We start from the raw sequence: 20496 nt of genomic DNA on the forward strand, positions 1-20496 counted from the left end.
CACATCCATAAATGACCACTGGAAAAGCCATAGCTTTGACTAGGTGGACCTTTGTCAGCAAAATAATGTCTCTGCTTCTTAATATGCTGTCTAGGTTTGTCATAACTTTTCTTCCAAGGAGCAAGCGTCTTTTAATATCATGGCTGCAGTCACCATCTGCAGTGATTTTGGAGCCCCCCAAAATAAGGTCTGTCACTGTTTCCATTGTTTCCCCATCTATTTGCCATGAAGAGATGGGACCATGATCTTAGTTTTCTGAATGTTGAGCTTTAAGCCAACTTTTTCATGCTCCTTTTTCACTTTCATCAAGAGGCTCTTTAGTTCTTCTTCACTTTCTGCCATAAGGGTGGTGTCATCTGCATATCTGAGGTTATTGGTATTTCTCCTGGCAATCTTGATTCCAGCTTGTGCTTCATCCAATCCAGCATTTCCCATGACATACTCTACATATAAGTTAAATAAGCAGGGTGACAATATACAGCCTTGATATACTCCTTTCCTGAGTTGGAACCAGTCTGGTATTACATGTCCAGTTCTAACTGTTGCTTCTTGATCTGCACACAGATTTCTTAGGAGGCAGGTCAGGTGGTCTGATAGTCCCATCTCTTTAAGAATTTTCCACAGTTTGTTGTGATCCAGACAGTCAAAGGCTTTCGTGTAGTCAATGAAGCAGAAGTAGATTATTTTCTGGAACTCTCTTGCTTTTTCAATGATCCAACAGATGTTGACAATCTGATCTCTGGTTCCTCTGACTTTTCTAAATCCAGCTTGAACATCTGGAAGTTCACGGTTCATGTACTGTTGAAGCCTGGCTTCAATAATTTTGAGCATTACTTTGCTAGTGTGTGAGATCAGTACAGTTGTTTGGTAGTCTGAGCATTCTTTGGGATTGCCTTTCTTTGGGATTAGAATGAAAAGTGACATTTTCCAGTTCTGTGGCCACTGCTGAGTTTTCCAAATTTGCTGGCATATGGAGTGTAGCATTTTCACAGTATCATCTTTTAGGATTTGAAATAGCTCCACTGGAATTCCATCACCTCCACTAGCTTTATTTACAGTGATGCTTCGTAAGTCCCACTTGACTTCCCATTCCAGGATGTCTGGCTCTAGGTGAGTGATCACACCATCCTGATTATCTGCATCATGAAGATCTTTTTTGTACAGTTCTTCTGTGTATTCTTGCCACCTCTTCTTAATATCTTCTGCTTCTGTTAGGTCCATAGAATTTCTGTCGTTTATTGTGCCCATCTTTGCATGAAATGTTCCTTTGGTATCTCTCATTTCCTTGGGGAGATCTCTAGTCTTTCCCATTCTATTGTTTTCCTCTATTTCTTTGTGCTGGTCGCTGAGGAAGGCTTTCTTATCTCTCCTTGCTATTCTTTGGAATTCTGCATTCAAATGGGTATATCTTTCCTTTTCTCTTTTGCCTTTGGCTTCTCTTCTTTTCTCAGCTATTTGTAAGGCCTAGTCAGACAACCATTTTGCTTTTTGCATTTCTTTTCCTTGTGGATGGTCTTGATCCCTGCCTCCTGTACATCATGAACCTCTGTCTCTAGTTCTTCAGGCACTCTGTCTATCAGATTTAATCCCTTGCATCTGTTTGTCACTTCCACTGTAGTCATAAGGGATTTGATTTAGGTCATACCTGAGTGGGAATTGGCATAGACTTATGACCTAAAATGACTGTGACCCTGCTTGTTACTCAGAATGAGCCAACCAGTCATCAGCCTTTCAAAGTGTCAAAGTAGCGAGTCCACTACCGGAAAAGGATTACTCGCACTACATATAGAGGGTGAGTGAGGAATAAAAATGCATTTTTATACTGATTGTAATATACACATTTGAACATATTAATCATATTTAAATATATGTTTATGACTTTATTGTGTGTGTTAGTTATTCAGTTGTGGACAACTCTTTTGATTCCATTAACTGCAGCCCCCCGGGCTCCTCTGTCCATGGGGTTTCTCAGGCAAGAATGCTGCAGTGGGCAGCCATTCTCTTCTCCAGGGGATCTTCCCGAACCAGGGATCAAACCTAGATCTCCCATATTGCAGGTGGATTCTTTACCTCTGAGTCACTAGGGAAGCTCATGATTTTATTATATTAACCCTATAATGTGCTCTGGAATTAATGCTGTACAGAATGATATTTTTTTTAATGCTGTTAAATTTGTAAATGGGAGAGATGTTAGGAAGATAAAATGAGATAGCATGCCAAGAGGGAAATTCAGATTTTTTGAGGGCGTGTTGTATAGAGGACTCTCTGGTCAGTGATTTACATGATTTTTTTTTCTGATCTAGTAATCAAAAGAAGTCTATGAAATAGACATCATCCCATTTTGCAGAGGGTGACATTTTGCACTCAAAGGTTACTATGTAAATGCTACTTCATCTTTTAATTTCCACTTTCTGATGACTGTCAAGCTTTGGTACTTTTATCCTTATTTTTTATAGTTGATGAAATGGAGATTTCTTAGAGAGGTCACATATCTTGTACAATGTACCTTTGACCAAAGAACCAGGGTTCGAATCTAGTCCAAATTCCAACATCTGTATTCTTAACTGAATGATTTCAATCCTTAAAATTAGTTTAACTTCAAGATCATAAATCACTCAATGAATATTTCTAGTCTAATGAAAAGTGTGCATGTGGCCCAGGGGCCACAGAGAAAAGAATGAAAATTAGCTCTGTGCTAACGTCCAGTTGCCTAACTGACATCTCTGTTTGTATAAGTGAAGGGTCCAAAGCTGGATTTTTTTATGTTTTCTCTTAAAACTGCTCCACCTACAAGTTTCCTCACTTAGGCTGATGGAAAATCTATCCTTCTATTTGCCCTAACTAGGAAAAATCTGAAATCACACCAGTTATGTTAAGAGAGAGAATATAATATAAATAATTGGCTACTGGATATACGTGTATTAACTGAGTAACTGAATAGGCAAAAAGTGCAAGGGCAGGAAGCAACAACCACAGCTGAGGAACAGGGCCAAGAGATTGGCAATACTAGTACTTAGTGCCTCAGACCTCTAAGGAAAGAGAGCAGACGGTAAGATCACAGGAAGCCAACAGGAAGGAGTAAGTCCCTTCTTCCCCTTTCTTACTGGCACTTCCCCTTTCTTTCTGACTGTTGTCCGAGTCTAACAAGGGGCAACTGGCAAAGCAGAAATGTGCTTCACAGAGTGCCAAACCCAGCATCACAAAGTCAAATATAAGAAGGATGAGTTTGGAGTTGAGAGTCAATAGCTTATTAACTGGCATACCCATTTAAAAATTGAATCAGATCATGACTTCCTTTGCTGAAAATCCTGAAAGGACTCACCATTTCCTAGAGTAAAATCCAAAGTCCATACAGTGACCCATGACTGCTGCTGCTGCTGCTAAATCACTTCAGTCGTGTCCGACTCTGTGCGACCCCATAGACGGCAGCCCACCAGGCTCCCCCGTCCCTGGGATTCTCCAGGCAAGAACACTGGAGTGGGTTGCCATTTCCTTCTCCAATGCATGAAAGTGAAAAGTGAAAGTGACCCGTCAGGCCCTATATAAATTACTCCCCAGATCTCTGTCCTTACCTCCAGCTCCTCCACTGCTCACTCCCTCTGTTCCAGCCTCCTGCTCTTGCTCTTTCTCAGACACACTTAGCATGGCACCGCTACAATGGCCCTTGCTTAGTTCTTCCCTCTTCCATTCTGAAATGTTCTACCCCAGAGATCCGGAGGGCTAACTCCCTCCTCACCTTCTTCAAGCCTTTGATCACATCTTATCTTTTCAAAAAGACTTGGGCTGATGACACTATTTAATACAGCACTTTACCCACCCACCCCAGCCCTGTGTCCCAATTCTGTGACCCTGTTCTCTGTTTTCTATTTTTTTAATAGCACTCATCACCTTCTATCATATTGTATGAGTTACCTATATTTTATGTTTATCCTTACAACCTTTTTCTTGACTGCTGTCATGTAAGTCCCATAAAAGCAGAGGTATTTGTTTCTTCACTCATATAGTTCAAGCATCTAGAACTATGCCTAGCACATGGTAGACACACAGTAACTATTGATGGACGTGAAAAGATGTCACTTTAGTCAGCGCTGTAAAGTTATTCATTATTTATGGGAATGAGAAGAATGATTAAATTTTGCTATGTTTTCTTTTAAGTATAAAAACCTGTATTTTGCCCTCCTTGATAGGCAGGCCCATTTGCTTTTCTTGAGTTAACCTTTGCAGAAGATGGAAAAAGTGCTAAAATATAGCCATTTAATAAGGGGAGGTTGCCTAGGATAAAAAATTCCTCTCAGATAACCATGAGGTGCTCGTTCAACAGGCAAATAATTGAGTCAATCTCTCAACAGAATATATGAACATAAAATAACAATTGCACCATTGAGATATTAAAAACCAAATCCATATTTTTATGTATACATTCCTAATTATTCTCCATAAGTCCAAAGGGAGCACATTTTAAAGGATTTTTTTTTCCCCCAGCCTAAAGTAATACTTCAAATAATAAAGTGGTAGGTATGTAACATCTTAATATTTTAGTAACTTGAACCAATATGTTTTCTGTACTTTTTCTCAATGCATATTATATTTCACAATAGAGGAATGAAAACAAATGTTCTAAAAACCATGGACAGCAGGACTTTGGTGAATACAGACAGAAAACCAAGAGGTCAACCCCTTTACTATCATGCTTTGAGACAACCTGATAAATGGACTTCACAATCACAAGTCCCCTGGCCCTTCTACCTCTGTGTGTTCTGGTGTGAAGGTTTTCTCGGCCTCAGGGAGGGTGAGCAGGGGATGCTGGGAAGACACAGGCAGGCGGGCAGGGCTGTGCTGGAAGGGCCAGCAGCAAGGAGACAAAGGCGCTGCAGTGTTCCCTTGCAGACGGGACAGGATCAAACTTCCTCTGAGTGATTAGCCTCTGGGGTCCCCAACGATAACAGACTCATGCCTGTTCTCAAAACAAAGTAACAGCTTTCACCAGGCCAATGACTTCTGGCCCGCATGAGCCCTAGGAATCTTCTCCCTCACAGAGACCTCCAAAAGCCTGGTTCCTCACAACCTCGTGAAAAGTTTAAAAAACAAAGCAAAGCTCTTCCTCAAGGCTTTGGAATAAAGAATAGCTAATCCTAGAGAACCGCTGGGATACTCCCGGACAGCCCTGTGTACTTGAAAGTGAGGCCAGAGAAGAAACTGCGGAGGCAGAAGAGGCGATAACCTGCTGACCAAGCAGTGACAAAGCATTCACAGGAAGGGAGAGGCCCTGTTCAGCCTGAAGGCAAAATAAACTGACAACAGGGCCAAAAGACTAACAGAGAGAGAAGTTAAAACAGGCGTACCAGGAGCCGTCTCAGCAGGCCTGCGCAGAGAAAAAGCCAGCCTTGTCACAAATCTGTATGGGAAAAGATCATCCATATCTTCACCAAACAGGAGAAATGAATGAGAACCATAAAAATGCTGCACCTAAATTCTATCTGGGTCACCCACGGTAATGTAACATGTACATATCACATGAGGATGTCAATAGTGAAAAACAAAAAAGAAAATTCCTCAGAGCACTCTCTTCCCCTACAAAAGGAACTCAGTGGTTTCCTGAACCATCCCACTTTACTGAAATTACTAATTTCCTCTCTGCTGCTACTGCTAAGTCACTTCAGTCATGTCCGACTCTGTGAGACCCCATAGACAGCAGCCCACCAGGCTCCGTCATCCCTGGGATTCTCCAGGCAAGAACACTGGAATGGGTTACCATTTCCTTCTCCAATGCATGAAAGTGAAAAGTGAAAGTGAAGCCGCTCAGTCGTGTCCGACCCTCAGCAACCCCATGGACTGCAGCCTTCCAGGCTCCTCCATCCATAGGATTTTCCAGGCAGGAGTACTGGATTGGGGTGCCATTGCCTTAGTAATCAGGAGTCCCTCATGCCTTCTTTACTTATCCCATATGTAAGATACATTAGGAAGAAGTTACATATTTAGGAAGAGATTACATGGAATGGCCATTGAGAGTAAGTGATAAAGAAAAGCTAGTGTTCATCACTGTCCTCTATAGCCCCCCTCCTTCCTCCCATCTCTGTCTTTCTGTGCTACACACACACACACACACACACACACACACACACACCCCTCCTTTGAGGGCTTTATTTGCCTTTCTTGGTTCCCAGCAGAAGTTACTTAGTTACTTCCTTGGAAAAATAAGGACAAAAGTAAAGGCCTATCTGAGCAAATTCTTTTGGAAATGTTGAATATATGAATCCCCATCTTTTAGAGACAGGTACAAATCTATTCTGGCTTTTCTCATAGCTCAGTTAGTAAAGAATCCATCTGCAATGTAGGAGACCCCAGTTGGATTCCTGGGTCGGGAAGATCCACTGGAGAAGGGATAGGCTACCCATTCTAGTGTTCTTGGGCTTCCTTGTGGCTCAGCTGGTAAAGAATCCACCTGCAGTGTGGGAGACCTGGGTTCCATCCCTGGGTTGGGTAGATCCCCTGGAGAAGGGAAAGGCTGCCCACTCCAGTATTCTGGCATGGAGAATTCCATGGACTGTATAGTCCATGGGGTCGCCAAGAGTCGGACACAACTGAACAACTTTGACTTTCACAAATCTATTCTCCATTTCAAGCTGGAAAACCACATTTGGAAGAAAATCTGCTGAAAGCATAAGTAGGCCTGGAGCTTCTTCCTTTCTAGCAGGATCCAGCTACTTTTTCCTAATGGATAAATATATTTTGCAAACTTGGTAACTTTCAGCCAAAAATCCTTTCCCAACAGAAATGTTCATTGGCAGCAAAGAATGTGGTCCTGAGAGCAATTGCATCTGTGATTTTGGTTGCAAAACTGCTTCAAGCCCTTCCTCAAAAGCTAATCAGCCATAAATCTGTTAGCATGGCCATTACCCTCAAAACATATTGTATGAACTCCATTTTGGATACTTTTGCTTTTGAAATATCTCCTGCACAGAGTGATCTCTTCTCAGTTACTGATTTATTTAAATTAAGCACCTTCCTTCAAATTTATCTTTTCATGAAACTCAATCACTGTAGCTGTATAGTTAACATGTTTGGGGGAAAAACTAACCACCCACAGTGCTCTTCTCTGGGAACTCCAACCTCCATATCCCCCACTGAAAGTCAAGTTTGTTCTACAGGATCCATTTTTTTTTGTCACAGCAAATAAACTTGACCAGAGTTGAAAAACCTACCCTGGCCAGTTGATTCATTGGCTACCTAGAATGAGTCAGTCAACTAATTCTCTCTCTTTCATGAGTTTGAACCAAAAAAAACATGGAAACAGATTTCAATCAAGTATGCCTCTAAATTCTAATATTTTCTCTTATTCCCCAAGAAAACTTGATGGAGCTTTAGTTTCCATAATTTGCATGATAAAACTTTGATTAGGTTTTCCAAATATAAATTTCTTATTGAAATATGAAATGAAGTCACTCAGTCGTGTCCAGCTCTTTGTGACCCCATGGACTGTAGCCTATCAGGCTCCTCAGTTCATGGAATTTTCCAGGCAAGAGTACCAGAGTGGGTTGCCATTTCCTTCTCCTTGGGATCTACCCAACCTGGGGATGGAATCTGGATCTCCTGCATTGCAGGCAGACACTTTACCGTCTGAGCCACCAGGGAAGTCCAGTTGAAATATGAAGGATGGATATTTAAACTTCCCATGCCCTTCCTCTCCATCACTAAAGAGTCAGATATACATGTGCCATCTGGAGTAGACATGCTTCCTTAGTTGAAAATCAGGGCTGCAGTCAGCAAATGGGAATATCCAATCTGTAAGATCAAATAAACTTGAGGTCACCATGTTGGACCATGTGTAAGCAATGAAAGCCAGTCTAGTGAAAGAGTAGACAGACAGTATCAAGATAACTAGAGCTGAAATAAAGCATGCAGAGCCTGAGAAATGGAGTAAGGACATTATGTGACCCTTGGGAGACCCAGAACTGATTCTGTTTCTTACATCTACCCAGCTCCGGTTTACAGAAGAGCCAACTATTTTTGACTCTATGTTTGGAAGCTTACTTTACCATGGACTCCCCTTTTTCCTTGGCACAGAACTAAAAGGTTTCTGTTGCTTGAAGTCAAACCAGGCTTAATTTAAGGGACCAATAACAGGTGATCTGGTCTTCAAATTATTACAGCAACAGATATAAAATACACTGGTCTTCGACTAGTGTAATTTTGGACTTTTGCTGATTTTAGCTATGTATACATGTTAACTATGTATACATTGTCTGAACATACTATAACCCAAAGTGTTAGATTTTAAAGTGATAAATGACATGTTTGATGAAGCATAATTTTGTTGTATGATATTCACTTTTTTTTCTTTGATGTCTTAAAATCATTTATTATATATAAGGCAGATAATGTGGTCATAGGTGTGTGTGAACTGAAACTGTGCAGTTCAGTTCAGTTATGTGTGGTTATTGAATAATGTTCCTGGATGAGAGGAAAAATATTATGACCTGTCTTTTATACTTTTAATAAGTGGAAGCAAATGATCATTTCACTGATTTTTTAATTAATTAATTTTTTTATTGAGGGATAATTGCTTTACAGAATTTTGTTGTTTTCTGTCAAACCTCAACGTGAATCAGGCATAGGTATACATATATCCCCTCCCTCTTGAACCTCCCTCCCATCTCCCTCCCCATCTCACCCCTTTAGGTTGATACAGAGCCCCTGTTTGAGTTTCCTGAGCCATACAGCAAATTCCTGTTGGCTATCTATTTTACATATGGTAATGTAAGTTTCCATGTTACTCTTTCTCTCCCTCTCCTTCCCTCTCCCCATGTCCATAAGTCTATTCTCTATGTCTGTTTCTCCTTTGCTCACTGATTTTTTTTGTTCACACGAAAACTATACAATAATGAAAGCTCATCATTCATTCTAACTTTTAAAAATACTTTAGAAAGAAAGCTAGAGAAATGTTTGTGGGTCTTTCAGAAAATCAGATATCTAATCAGTGGAAAGGCCAAAATTTAAACTTAGCTGTCCTTAAGTGGCAAATCTAGCAATGTCTCCAACAGTTCACAAAACTATCTATATTTTGAAATAAGGCAAACTGGTCCAGAAATATTGTGTTATCTACTTTATAATGTGGTACCTGAGAGTATCCACTCATAAACTATTCTCCCAACAGACAGGTGTTCAATATCAAATGCCGAGAGTTCAAGGGCTGATCTGTGGATATCAAAGTGATGTTACTGTAGACATTTTAATGGGCTCCTGGGGAGAAAAGCCACGTCAGTCGTCAAGACGTAGAACAAACAGGGTATAATTCACGCCTCCTCTTAACTTTTCCCATTTTTAGAACTATCTCCTGAGGACAATTTGCTTTGTGTATGATTCTTGTAAACTAAAAGGAGGCATTTTCTTCCTTAAGTTGTTTGTTTGTTTTTTAATGTCTGTCTTGTCTCCATCCTCGATACCTCCCTTCACATTCTTCCTCACCATACACGCACTTCTTTTTGATCCTTCTTTCTCTTCTAAATGTTGCCCTATCTGTATCATTTAATAATTATTTCCCTTTATAATCTACTACAACATCACAATTAATTAGCGTTTTCTGAATAAAGAGGTATTTACTTTGGGTACATAAAAAGTTTGATAGTACACTGTCTGGAGGCTACTTTATCAGGTTACTTGGGTTAAACCAAATGCAGTATAGTATGAAGAAGTGAAGTCGCTCAGTCGTGTCCGACTCTTTGCGACCCCGTGGGCTGTAGCCTACCAGGCTCCTCCATCCATGGGATTTTCCAGGCAACAGTACTGGAGTGGGTTGCCATTTCCTTCTCCAGCAGTATAGTATGCCTACATTCAAATCTTGACTCTCCCATTTATTAGATATGTGATATTGGGCCAGGTATAAACTTTAAGCTTCAGTTTCTATATCTGTGACGTGGGGATCACAGTGGTAACCGCCTCCTAGAATTATTTTGAGAATTAAATAAATGTATGCCTATGTGGGCTTCCCTGGTGGCTCAGAGGGTAAAGCATCTACCAGCAATGTGGGAAACCAGGATTCGATCCCTGGGTCAGAAGATCCCCTGGAGAAGGAAATGGCAACCCACTCCAGTACTCTTGCCTGGAAAATCCCGTGGATGGAGAAGCCTGGTAGGCTTCATGGGGTCGCAAAAAGTCGGACACAACTGAGCAACTTCACTTTTGACTTATAGACAATGTAGAGTAGTATTTGATAAATAATAGAAATTCATAAAATATTTAGCTATTACTGTGTTATTTAACTACTAGAGTTTAGTTGAAAGTCGTAAAAATTGAGACAAAAAATTAAAAGATATAAATTTAATACTTTTATTTTGGATCCCCTTCCTTTAACTTATCCTGATCATTTGATTTGACTTTTGGATGATCTAAGTAAATAGTTTCCTGCTAATTGAGATGCAGAATGACTAAGATTCTTCCTGAAAACAGTAACATGTTTTTGTTACTATGGTCTAACAGTGACCTTACTAAACAAAACAGGTTCTGCTATCTAATTATTAGCAGAAAGAATCATTTAAGATTAAGTACACTAAAATTGAAATTATCAGCTTCAAATACATTCTCTGGCATTTAATTGGCTTTTATCCAAAAATTTTATATGAGGTCAAATCATTCAATTACCCAAAGGCATAGTTTTCAATTAGTTAATAATAGAGGCCTCACAAATATCTAAATTGATTAAAATTTGACATATGCCTAAGTATCACTTTTTTTCCCCTCCACTGATGATAGCTGGTAATCATATCAGTTTTAATATTTTACATCTAAAATGTTTTATGATAACATAATAGGGCCTATTACTATAGTCTGTATTATTCATTTATAAAAATGTTGGGCCTTTCTACAGATATTTCTCTGATGTGGAGTGATCATCCACTCTGTCCTGTTTTGGGGGTAGACCCACTAATTTTCCTTATCCATATCCTTTTCAACTGACTATCAGATCTTATGCTTCTCTTCTCTCAACTGTCACCATAGAACATTGCCAGAGATTACATCCTTGTATTTACTGTAGGCCCCTTTGAGAGAATTAATATTACTCTGAAAGTTCTTAATGTTATTCTTAGATCAAGCCAGATTATCAGAAGTATGTACCAGAACTGCTTTTTTACTTTAATGCTAACTGACTATACTAAGAAAGGGAGGTTTTAAATTGCAGCCTTTGGAAACAATAGCATTATTTATGTGTTGGGGAGGATCTTGTCTATTATATCCATAAAAACAACAAAAAGTACCTTCTAGTTGTAATGTAATTATGTTTTATCTGTCTGCTATGAGGTCACCCATTCATTGCAGACAAGTTAGTCATTCAGAATCAGTCAAAACTCAGGATTTTTGGCTCCAGGTAAGGGGTCTAAATAAAAATCCTTCCCCATAAGAGCTATTTTTCTTTCTGTCAATTCCAATCTAATTTATCTAAAACGTTTCTTAAAACTCAAGTGTCTTACAAGCACTATGTAATGGGTTTCACTGTTTCGTTTCTTTGGCTTATCATAAATACTGATATCTTCTTGTGTACATTAACTAATAGGCCTCTTTCAAAGTATGCCGACATTTAGTTTAGCGTTAAATGGTTTTTAATGAGTTCCACCCTATCCCCCTCCATCCTGTGTTTCTGCATGTGAAGCCCATTTTCTCTATAATACAGAGAATTAGTGATACTGTGCATTCCAAAGAATGAAACAAGTCTGGATCCTAACTGGATGACTTCAAACTAAATTACTATCATGAAGACAAAACATTCTCATGACTGACTATGTTTTTTCTTAATTTTTCACTTGATTATTGGCAACCCATAAACATAGGCTCTGTATCAGAGTATTTATTCCAAATGATGTGAAGAGTTTAACAATTATTTGAAAATTTTGATCTTTGGGAAATTCAGTCAAATTCTTTCACTTGGAATGTTGTATAAATTTTATTAAAGATTTGGGGATAGTGGTAGTGTTTATCAGGCCTCACTTCCTCAATAAATGCCTCGGTTCTCCCATTCACATTTTTCCTTCATCATAGGGAAATTTCTCAGGACTCAACCAAGTGAGGAAAGAGAATAACAATTATTTAGCCAAATTAGAGAGCAAAAAGTCTCTACTCTAGGCAATCAAGCCAGATGAACGACTCATTTTATGTCTTAGGAGCATGTGTGTGTATGTTCCTATATGTGTTTGTGGGAGTACACACAGATGCGATCCTTCCTTTCTCTGAAATTTGTATGGATGTATATTGACTTTCCATTTTAGTCCTTCATGTTGAACCCAAAGCACCTGATATCTTATTTTCTCTGCCAACAGAGGTCTACAGCACTTGGGCCCCTGAGAATAAGACCAACAAGAACAAAGACCCCATCTCTTCTTTCTGCGGCATTGTGTCTTCTTTCCTGCCACTGTCCTTGATTTCAAAAATGTCCCAGTTCACTGCATGCATGGTTCAGGAAGGGGAAAAAAGAATAAAAATACTATAGCATATACAGTATCTTTAGAGAAAGGCACATAAATATTTTATAGACTATACAGTAAATAATGTATATGTTTAGAAAGGAAATGTAAATATTTTATAGACTGCAGAGTAACTGTTAAGGTAAAAAATGAAATCACTATGTTTGGAGAAATACAGTATGGTCTAAATGGTATCACACAATTTTACTGTTACTTGGTAGAGTACACTTCATAAATCATTGCATTCTCTGCATTACCTGGGAGTTCAAGAATCCCAGCTGCTAAGGGGGCTCCTCCCACTTCTCCCTACTGCCCTGAAAGACCCCCCACTCCCATCTTAACACTCGAGGCACTGCTTTGAACTATGGCAGTGATCAATATTTGCTCCTTGAAAAACTGAACCAGAGCATGTGCACGAACTCACCCAGATAGCTGCATTTTCATGGGTAGAGTGGTGAGAAAACTGACCAGGAAGAGACAGAGAAAAATACCCAATGAATTCCAGATGTAACCTGAGTTGCTGCATATTTTTTCAGGTGGCTGAGGACACATCATCTTGGTTTCCTGAAACCTGCTCCTTGTGAGTCTTGATTGGCCAGTCCAGAGTTCAGCTATGCATCAATGCCCTTGTGATGCTTAAATATTATAATATTTACCAGATTGTGTGGGGAAAAGACAGAGGTTTGTTCTGAAAAATGGACAATCCGCATAGCAAAATCTTCAGAGGAAGGGCAGAATCATATCAGCCTTTTTTTTTTTTTTTTTTTCCAGCTAACTGAAACAATGGGAATCAGGAATAAGTGGTAGGATGTGACGGCAATCTGGTTGCGACATCTGTCACCCCATTGATTATCAGGGTTGATTCAGCTGATCTACCTGGCTAGGCCAGTGTCCCCTTCCTCCCTCACAGCTCCATGTGTGCCACCGCCCCCCCCCTCCCCCCCACCAACCAAGGCTGCATGCTCAGCTGAAGAGGACAACCATACCTGATGGAGGAGGACTGCTCTTTGGTCAAGGGTATATATATACGAGTAGCTGTGCTCCCCTGCTAGAACCTTCAAGCAAGCTCTCAAGGAATAAGTGGTAATCTAAGGATTATTAACATATTTCCACAGTTAGTTACCTGAAGAGCAGAAGAGGAGGTTTGCCTCCTTTATGTGTTTTAAATGGCTGCAGTAATAATATCTTTGAGGACATACACTCCAAACCTTTAATGGAAACAAAAACAAACCTAGCCAAAGAAGAAACCTATAGGTTTAAATACTGTATGTTGCTGTTCAGTCACTAAGTTGTGTCCAACTTGCAGAGCTCTTTGATTAGTGAGTCAAACAATAAGAAGCAAAGGAGAACTAAAGTGACAGAACACAGAAAAGAACCCAGGACACAATGGGAAAGAGAAGACAAACTAGAAACCAGAGCAGATTAAGGCTGTTAAACAATATTAACAAAGAATCCTACTGAAGTGCCATAATTCAGGGGAGAGAGTAGGGGGCTAAAAGGAAAAGACAGTAAAATGTCCCCAAAGATACTAATCCAAGGAACACAATCACCTGGGAGCTTGTTTTAAATGTAGATTACTAAGCCTTCCTCCTTCCCAGAATTCTAATCAGAACGTTTATAGTACCAGCAAATGTGTGTTTTGGTACAAGTAGATTGTGAGACACATTTTGAGAACCCCTTGATTATCACAGCAAAAAGTGAGGGCAAAGAGGGTTGGATAGAGGAATAGGAAGGGTGTATGAATCATAGCTTAGTTTCAAGCATAAGATATTAAGAAGAGATGGCAAGAATACACAGAAGAACTGTACAAAAAAGATCTTCACAACCCAGATAATCACAATGGTGTGATCACTGACCTAGAGCCAGACATCCTGGAATGTGAAGTCAAGTGGGCCTTAGAAAGCATCACTACAAACAAAGCTAGTGGAGGTGATGGAATTCCAGTTGAACTATTCCAAATCCTGAAAGATGATGCTGTGAAAGTGCTGCACTCAATATGCCAGCAAATTTGGAAAACTCAGCAGTGGCCACAGGACTGGAAAAGGTCAGTTTTCATTCCAATCCCAAAGAAAGGCGATGCCAAAGAACGCTCAAACTACCACACAATTGCACTCATCTCACACGCTAGTAAAGTAATGGTCAAAATTCTCCAAGCCAGGCTTCAGCAATATGTGAACCGTGAACTTCCTGATGTTCAAGCTGGTTTTAGAAAAGGAAGAGGAACCAGAGATCAAATTGCCAACATCTGCTGGACCATAGAAAAAGCAAGAGAGTTCCAGAAAAACATCTATTTCTGCTTTATTGACTATGCCAAAGGCTTTGACTGTGTGGATAACAATAAACTGTGGACAATTCTGAAAGAGATGGGAATACCAGACCACCTGACCTGCCTCTTGAGAAACCTATATGCAGGTCAGGAAGCAACAGTTAGAACTGGACATGGAACAACAGACTAGTTCCAAAGAGGAAAAGGAGTTCATCAAGGCTGCATATTGTCACCCTGCTTATTGAACTTCTATGCAGAGTACATCATGAGAAATGCTGGACTGGAAGAAACACAAGCTGGAATCAAGATTGCAGGGAGAAATATCAATAACCTCAGATATGCAGATGACACCACCCTTATGGCAGAAAGTGAAGAGGAACTAAAAAGCCTCTTGATGAAAGTGAAAGTGGAGAGTGAAAAAGTTGGGTTAAAGCTCAACATTCAGAAAATGAAGATCATGGCATCCGGTCCCATCACTTCATGGGAAATAGATGGGGAAACAGTGGAAACAGTGTCAGACTTCATTTTTTTGGGCTCCAAAATGACTGCAGATGGTGACTGCAGCCATGAAATTAAAATACGCTTACTCCTTGGAAGGAAATTATGACCAACCTAGATAGCATATTCAAAAGCAGAGACATTACTTTGCCAACAAAGGTTCGTCTAGTCAAGGCTATGGTTTCTCCTGTGGTCATGTATGGATGTGAGAGTGGGACTGTGAAGAAGGCTGAGCACCGAAGAATTGATGCCTTTGAACTGTGGTGTTGGAGAAGACTCTTGAGAGTCCCTTGGACTGCAAGGAGATCCAACCAGTCCATTCTGAAGGAGATCAGCCCTGGGATTTCTTTGGAAGGAATGATGCTAAAGCAGAAACTCCAGTACTTTGGCCACCTCATGCGAAGAGTTGACTCATTGGAAAAGACTCTGATGCTGGGAGGGACAAGGGGACAACAGAGGATGAGATGGCTGGATGGCATCACTGACTTGATGGACGTGAGTCTCAGCGAACTCTGGGAGTTGGTGAAGGATAGGGAGGCCTGGCGTGCTGTGATTCATGGGGCCGCAAAGAGTCGGACACGACTGAGCGACTGATCTGATCTGATGAATCAGAGCAGGACCAGCGAAGCATTCCACCCTATCCCATACATCAGCTGTAGCAAATATGTGACAACAAATATCACTATCATTGTATATAATGAATATTGGGGTATAATTGCTTTACAGTGTTGTTAGTTTCTATTGCACCAGGAAGTGAGTCAGCTATATGTAAACCTATTTCCCCTCCCTCTTGGACCTGCCTCCCATCCCGTCCATCTAGGTCACCACAGAGCACCAAGCTGAGCTTCCTCTGCTATACAGCAGGTTCCCACTAGCTATCTATTTTACGCATGCATTAAGAATGTTAAATTTCCTTCAACGTTAGCAATAAAAAAAGAGCAAGGAGGAGGCAGTTACCTTCAAAGTGAATGATCCTCCAAAACAGGGTGCCTTACTATAAATCCTATCAATCATCCTAGAGAAACATGGGGTTTGTTTTTTAGTACTTTATACCTAACCAATAAACGATGGAATAAATAACCAATAAATGATGGATGGTCTCCTTTTCAGTTAAGCTTCTCTTTGACTCTTTGTATATAAGAGGACTTTGAAACAACGAAAAGACATTTGTTTGCAACAAGATAAATTAAAACCATGAGAAAAGGGAAAACAAAACAGAGAAGAAGCGTGCTTAGGTTATCAGTTTCTGCATAACAATCTACTTCAACCTTAATGACTAAAATCCACAGCCACTTTATCATATCCCACAATTGTGTGGGACAGAAATTTGGGTTGGGCTCAGCTGGATGATTCCTTTGTTCCACATGGTATCAGTGGTGGTTACTGGTGGTATTCAGGTGGGGGATGGGCTGGTTTAGTGTGTCCAAGATAGCTTCATTCCATGTCTGTCTCATTGGAGGAAAGGACTAGAAGGCTGGGCTCAGCTAGGACTGGAGTACCTCAATATAACCTCTGCTGTATGGCAGGCTCAAGGTATCTAAACAGAAAGAAGAAACCACTTACTTCTCAAGGGCTGAGACTGGAAACTCACACAGTGTCACTTCTGTCCTATTCTATTAGTCAAAGCAGTCACAATGCTCAGATTCAAGTGCAGAGGACAGACCCTGCTTCTCAAGGAAGGAAGTGTCAAAGAATTTTCACCCAGATAGCTTAAGTCTACCACTGAAAATGGCTGTGGAGATTAATACAATATTTCATTCTTTGATGGCATCTTCAGACATCAAGGATGGCTGCATTTGTAATTTTTGCTTCCTTCCCCTATCCAACCTACAAAGTGAAAAAGTTTTCAAAGGATAGTTAAACTTATGAAATCAGGGTTCTCATTAATATGATTCACTCTTTTTTCCTTACTAATACTGTATGGAGTTCAAGCAAAGATCCAAAATTTGTTTTCTGTATAATGACCCTCTGGTATATGTTAGCTTGTTTTGAAGTGTATTGCAAATAATATATAGTTGATAGCAACTAAAATAAATTTTCAAATAACTTACTTCTTATTGAAAATAGAGTTGGGTTCAATGTCACTCTTGCACACATGTAGGGTTACATGTAGTAATTTCCTAGAAGTCTCCCCCAGTATAGACTAAGCCTGTGGGAAAGTTCCAAGTAGGTAGAAATCACAAGGCAGTCCTGGTGATGAAGAAAGAAATTCCTTTTCAGATGTAACTTCTCAGCTGACATGCAAAAGATGAGTGGGAGTTAACTGTGCTGAGTTAAGAGTGTTTCAGGCAGAGGTAATATATATAAAGGTCTTGAGACTAAAACAGGTTTGTTTTAAACAAATAGCATGGAAGAAGATCAAGACATGGGACAGTCAAGTTATGCTAGGCAGTGACTTGAAGTCATTAAGAATCACTTGGGCAGATATGGAATACTCAAAAATAGAGTCAAAACAACAAAATGAAAAGCCAAGAAATTGACTTTATTCATTAATCACAGCAATATTCTCCAGTTAAATCTTATCAGATTTGCAATTTGTAGAATTGGCTAGGTTTCGTATCATACTTTTTCATGTCTCCTATGTGCCTCTTAAAAATAAACACTACCATTGAGAAACAGCTAGTAAAAGGAGTGAATCAAGGTAACTTGAGATCCTAGTACCATTAAAAAAATGATAAGTTGATTTTCCATTACTTTAAATGTTTCTAAAAAATTTCACCCTGGAGTTGTAAAAAATTTTTTCCAGAGTATCTCCTTTGATTAAATTCCTTCTTATTTTATAGAAGATGGAACTGAGAACCACAAAAGCTGAGGGACTGTGTCCCACAGCCAGTTGAAAAAAAGTGGCTGGAGGGCACTCCTTCTTGCCTGATATTTCCAGACGATCACAACCCACCATCTATCACTGGATGAGCCGATGAGATCCCTGAAATATACCTTTCAGTTTTACATGAAAAAAGAAATCAATGTCTATTGCAAAGCATCACAGATTGGGTTCTCCACAAGGTGGATCCTGAAACAGAGATGAGCATTTAGTAGAAAGTGCTTTTAGGATCAACACCTGTGTGGGGAAAGAAGCAGAAGCAGGATGAGCAAAGAGAGAAGCTCCCAACCCTGCAGGGAACTCTAAGACTGGAATAGGGCTTCAAAGTTGTCCTTCTTGTGTTGGATCCAGAGAGCCAGGTCTGTATACCTATGCATCAACTTATCATTGTGTTTGGGCTGCCCCAGGAAAGGAACACGTGGCTCTTTCTAGAAGATGTCAATCCCAAAGATGATGAACACCTGAGTTCTGGCAATCAAAGCTTCCCAGCAGCTGGGATGTAACTGCTTGCCATGATAAGCAGGGAGAGCAGAACAGCTCAGCACAAGATCCATGGCAAAAGCACCATCACTTCTCCACAGTCCCACTGCAACCACCTCCATTAAGCCCTCAACAGTCATTCCTGAACTCTTGCAATATCCCCTGGATGGGATCCTGACTTCAAGTTTTGCCCTGCTCCAGTACCTTGGCCACATCTCAGACAGAGTCCATCTCTCAAAACATAAGATCACATCTTTGGCTTGCTAGAAAACCTCTAGTGAATTTTCATTTAGACATAGTGAAATCTAGATCCTTCACCATAACCTGTAAGGCCCTTCTCAATCTGGCCCCTTGTCTTTATTGTTTTCTCTTTTTAAAATACAATATAGATTGTAAGTGTACAGTTCAGTGGGTTTTGGCAAATGCACACACCCATGGAACTGCCCCAGTTATGATCCAGGAAACTTTCCTTCACTGCAGAAAGCTCTCTTGTGTACTTTTGCAGTGATCGGTCCTCCCACCTACTGCTCTCCTCAATGGCAGAGGTAACCACTGTATTCTAATTTTAAAGGTTTTGCAGCAATTTAAGCTAACAATAAGTAGAATTGGTGAAGAATTCTAATATCTAATTAGATATTAGAAAAAAAATCTAATTTTTCTAGTTACAAACTAGATAATTTACCTGTCTCAGAAGGTAGGCAGAGAGGACAAATCACCAATATTCAGAACCACTTCCTTCCACAAATAACACTTGAAAAGTCTATCACTCTTTAGGCTGGGATTTCACATAAGGTGGTATAATAGTCATAATTAGCGTTTTGCAATGGATCAAAAGATTTAGGTTTCATTTCCTGGTGAGAGCATGCATGCTTACATTTGTGCACAAGAAACATATTCTGGTTTGAGTGTTCAGGCTCAGTTCAGTTCAGTTCAGTTCAATGCTCAGTTGTGTCTGTCTCTTTGCAACCCCAAGGACTGCAGCACAGCAGGCTTCCCTGTCCATCACCAACTCCCAGAGCTTGCCCAAACTCATGTCCATTGAGTTGGTGATGCCATCCAACCACCTCATCCTCTGTCTTCCCCTTCTCCTCCTGCCTTCAGTCTTTCCCAGCATCAGGGTCTTTTCCAATGAGTCAGTTCTTCGAATCAGGTGGCCAAAGGATTGGAGTTTCAGATTTAGTATCAGTCCTTACAAAGAATATTCAGGACTGATTTCCTTTAGGATGGACTGGTTGGATCTCCTTGAAATCCAAGGGACTCTCAAGAGTCTCCTCCAACACCACAGTTCAAAAGCATCAATTCTTTGGCACTCAGCTTTCTTCACAGTGCAACTCTCACATCAATACATGACTACTGGAAAAACCATAGCTTTGACTAGATGGACCTTTGTCAGCAAAGTAATATCTCTGCTTTTTAATATGCTATCTAGCTTTTCTTCCAAGGAACAAGTGTCATTTAATTTTATGGCTGCAGTCACCATCTACAGTGATTTTGGAGCCCCCCAAAAATAGTCTCTCACTTTTTGCACAGTTTCCCAATCTATTTGCCATGAAATGATGGGACCAGATGCCATGATCTTAGTTTTCTGAATGTTGAGCTTTAAGCCAACTTTTTCACTCTCCTCTTTCACTTTCATCAAGAGACTCTTTAGTTCTTCTTCACTTTCCGTCATAAGGGTGGTGTCATCTGCATATCTGGAGAAGGCAATGGCACCCCACTCCAGTACTCTTGCCTGGAAAATCCCATGGACAGAGGAGCCTGGCAGGCTGTGGTCCATGGGGTCGCTAAGAGTTGGACAGGACTGAGCGACTTCACTTTCACTTTTCACTTTCATGCATTGGAGAAGGCAATGGCACCCCACTCCAGTACTCTTGCCTGGAGAATCCCAGGGGCTGCGGTGCCTGCTGGGCTGCCCTCTATGGGGTCGAACAGAGTCGGACACAACTGAAGTGGCTTAGCAGCAGCATGTGCATATC

At 40.3% G+C, this 20496-nt stretch overlaps 1 long non-coding RNA gene across 1 annotated transcript; it reads right to left on the reverse strand.

Annotated features, from left to right (window-relative positions):
- Positions 1 to 16600: 16600 nt before the first annotated feature.
- Positions 16601 to 18372, reverse strand: LOC129650003 (uncharacterized). The gene is made up of 3 exons (XR_008713524.1): positions 18278 to 18372; positions 17268 to 17406; positions 16601 to 16753 (listed from the first exon to the last, which is right to left on the reverse strand). It is a non-coding gene; the product is annotated as an uncharacterized LOC129650003 (long non-coding RNA).
- Positions 18373 to 20496: the final 2124 nt, after the last annotated feature.

Source organism: Bubalus kerabau, chromosome 4 (genome assembly GCF_029407905.1).
Source record: "Bubalus kerabau isolate K-KA32 ecotype Philippines breed swamp buffalo chromosome 4, PCC_UOA_SB_1v2, whole genome shotgun sequence".
Lineage (NCBI taxonomy): Eukaryota > Metazoa > Chordata > Mammalia > Artiodactyla > Bovidae > Bubalus > Bubalus kerabau.